We start from the raw sequence: 4,192 nt of genomic DNA, 5'->3' as shown, positions 1-4,192 counted from the left end.
GTGATGCCTGTGTTATTTGTCATGTTTGTCGTGTAAATGATGTTTCTTTACTCTGCTGTCGCTCCAGTGCGTGTCTGTTGTTAGGGAAGGATTTCTGAGGGGCTAGGAAAGTCTTGAAGCGAGTCTCTGGCTTCTTCAGATCGAGAGGAATGACAAACAAATGCCTTCTGGAGACCGATTTCTGTTTTCTGTTCAATAGCCCTAACCACAGAACTGGTAAGTGTCTTTTTGGAAGAGTAAAATCTCACTGCAAGAACTGGCAGATGTTTCTCTGCTCATGAAGATCAGATGCTCTGCAGCTGCTGGACACACCACACACTGACTGATACCTTTGATATAAATCTGCAAAATCTTTGGGAGAATGAGCATGCATCATCTTCATTCACAACATTCTGAAAATCTTATGATTTTATTGAATCATTTTCATGTTGAATCATGGTTTTGTTTTTACATTTACTTAACACTTATCCAAAGTAATGCAGCTGCAAAAGTGATTCATGACCACAAGGCATGAGTAACCTGAGAAATACAGCACTGCGGGAAACTCTGAAAAATGCATTACATCAGCTCATCACTCGTACAGTATATACAGTGTATTCACCATTTGAACTCTTTCTCCACCAGCATTTTTAACATTTTCCATTTTTATTTATTTATTTACTTAACTAGGAAGGTCCCGTTGAGAAACAATATCTCTTCTACCAGGGAGTACTGGTCAAGATAGGCAGCAAAGGACAAAGTTGCAAAGAAAAACACATCACCACATAATGAACAAACACAAAATGCAATTTTCTAAAAACAATACAAATCCTAGTCAGTTATTAAAACTTACACTGTTCTATATAAACAGACTTTAAAATATTTTTAAACATAGCGAGATATGGTATAGATTCCATATGTAATGTGCCTTATGCAGTGATTATATCATTAGTGACTGACATTGCAGCAGTTATAGTGCTATCCTTGTCTAAAACCTGATTGACTTTGACATAAAATATTATTAGCTGACAAATAGTACTTTAACTGTTAATTTACCATAGATTCAAACACTTTAGCTGTAACAGACAATCTTGAAACAGGCCGAAATTATCCAGTACAGTGGAATCTCCACCCTTCAGTAATGGCCGAATAATTGCTGACTTCCAAGAACTTGGTATCAGACCACTGCTTAAACTTAAATTAAAAATAGAAGCAATTGGTCTCGCTATTAAATCTGCAGATATTTTTAAAAAGTCAAGTATTTGATCAGGACCAGCAGACTTTTTACAATCAGGACTTATCAAGGCTTTATGAACCTGAGACAGGGAAATAGGTAGAAAATTAAAAACATTTCTTATACAACTTGAAGAGATGGCCATATTATCTTTACCATTGACAGAGAAACCAGATGAAGCGATTTAACTTATATTAGTAAAATGTGTATTAAAAGCCTCTGCTATATTATATTTATCCTTCATTTATTTATTATTTACCTTTAGTAAATCGGGATAGAGTAAATCAGAGTGACACTCAGAATATTTTGTTGTATGAATAGCTGAACATGAAATATGCCAAAAGAAAGAACAGGGCCTCTGCTTTTAAACAAAAAACTTTTTGTTTGTTTGTTTTCATAATCAACACTTGAATGTGGGTAAGCGTCATTAAAAAAGCTGAGAAAATCAAATTTTTGTAAGACTACATCCGGATCAGATTCAGATCGATGATCATCAATGACAAGCTTCCATCAGGATGTTTGATGATCACATTATTTTACATATTTTTTAGCATACTGCTTCTTCTGCTGGGGCAGTCGTGGCCTAATGTATAGCGAGTTGGAGGTTGGTTGTGGGTTCGAGTCTCAGGTCCGGCAGGGATTGTCGGTGGGGGAGTGAATAACCAACACTCTCTCCTCCCTCAATACCACGACTGAGGTGAGACCCTTGAGCAAGGCACCGAACCCCCAACTGCTCCCCGGGCGCCGCAGCATTGGCTGCCCACTGCTCCGGGTGTATGTTCACTACTGTGTGTACACTTGGATGGGTTAAATTCTGAGTATGGATCACCATACTTGGCCACACACCACTTCCCTTTCCCCCTTCTTTACAGCCAGACGTTCAGTACTCTCTCAGAAGATGATCCATGGGTACATCCACACTGGAAACGGCAGGAAACACACAAACATAACGAGTAGACATGACTGAGGGACAAATGAACAGACAGGACCTTAAATACATGCGATAACGAGGGACAGACAGGTGCGGGGAATCAACTAATTAGACTGGGAAGAAACTGGGTCATGGAGCACATGGGGAGGGAAAACACAACAAAAACTGTCCAGAGGCATGACAATGTGTGTGTATTTATATATACATAATAATTATACACAATACACACATATATTATGTAAACAAAAACTTTTATTTTGAATGCGATTAATCGTGATTAATTGTTTAACAGCACTAAATATATATACAGGCCCTTTTCAAAAAATTAGCATATTGTGATAAAGTTAATTATTTTCTGTAATGTACTGATAAACATTAGACTTTCATATATTTTAGATTCATTACAACACAACTGAAGTAGTTCAAGCCTTTTATTGTTTTAATATTGATGATTTTGGCATACAGCTCATGAAAACCCAAAATTCCTATCTCAAAAAATTAGCATATCATGAAAAGGTTCTCTAAACGAGCTATTAACCTAATCATCTGAATCAACTAATTAACTCTAAACACCTGCAAAAGATTCCTGAGGCTTTTAAAAACTCCCAGCCTGGTTCATTACTCAAAACCGCAATCATGGGTAAGACTGCCGACCTGACTGCTGTCCAGAAGGCCATCATTGACACCCTCAAGCAAGAGGGTAAGACACAGAAAGACATTTCTGAACGAATAGGCTGTTCCCAGAGTGCTGTATCAAGGCACCTCAGTGGGAAGTCTGTGGGAAGGAAAAAGTGTGGCAGAAAACGCAGCACAACGAGAAGAGGTGACCGGACCCTGAGGAAGATTGTGGAGAAGGACCGATTCCAGACCTTGGGGGACCTGCGGAAGCAGTGGACTGAGTCTGGAGTAGAAACATCCAGAGCCACCGTGTACAGGCGTGTGCAGGAAATGGGCTACAGGTGCCGCATTCCCCAGGTCAAGCCACTTTTGAACCAGAAACAGCGGCAGAAGCACCTGACCTGGGCTACAGAGAAGCAGCACTGGACTGTTGCTCAGTGGTCCAAAGTACTTTTTTCGGATGAAAGCAAATTTTGCATGTCATTCGGAAATCAAGGTGCCAGAGTCTGGAGGAAGACTGGGGAGAGGGAAATGCCAAAATGCCTGAAGTCCAGTGTCAAGTACCCACAGTCAGTGATGCTGGTGTTGGTCCACTGTGTTTTATCAAGGGCAGGGTCAATGCAGCTAGCTATCAGGAGATTTTGGAGCACTTCATGCTTCCATCTGCTGAAAAGCTTTATGGAGACGATTTCATTTTTCAGCACGACCTGGCACCTGCTCACAGTGCCAAAACCACTGGTAAATGGTTTACTGACCATGGTATTACTGTGCTCAATTGGCCTGCCAACTCTCCTGACCTGAACCCCATAGAGAATCTGTGGGATATTGTGAAGAGAAAGTTGAGAGACGCAAGACCCAACACTCTGGATGAGCTTAAGGCCGCTATCGAAGCATCCTGGGCCTCCATAACACCTCAGCAGTGCCACAGGCTGATTGCCTCCATGCCACGCCGCATTGAAGCAGTCATTTCTGCAAAAGGATTCCCGACCAAGTATTGAGTGCATAACTGAACATAATTATTTGAAGGTTGACTTTTTTTGTATTAAGAACCCTTTTCTTTTATTGGTCGGATGAAATATGCTAATTTTTTGAGATAGGAATTTTGGGTTTTCATGAGCTGTATGCCAAAATCATCAATATTAAAACAATAAAAGGCTTGAACTACTTCAGTTGTGTTGTAATGAATCTAAAATATATGAAAGTCTAATGTTTATCAGTACATTACAGAAAATAATTAACTTTATCACAATATGCAAATTTTTTGAAAAGGACCTGTATATATATATATATACATATATAATCATGGAGGTCTGTAGGGGAACTACCAATGTGTCATCAGTTTCCTCTTTTTTTCCAAAATGTACAAACGCAGGCATTTGTTTTAGAACATCATGATTGCGTCAGACGGATCACACTAAACACGCTAACAC

The sequence above is a fragment of the Barbus barbus genome (genome assembly GCF_936440315.1).
Source record: "Barbus barbus genome assembly, chromosome: 11".
NCBI classification, from domain to species: Eukaryota; Metazoa; Chordata; class Actinopteri; order Cypriniformes; family Cyprinidae; genus Barbus; species Barbus barbus.
The sequence above is the reverse complement of the archived record's forward strand: the minus strand, read 5'-3'. Positions refer to the sequence as shown.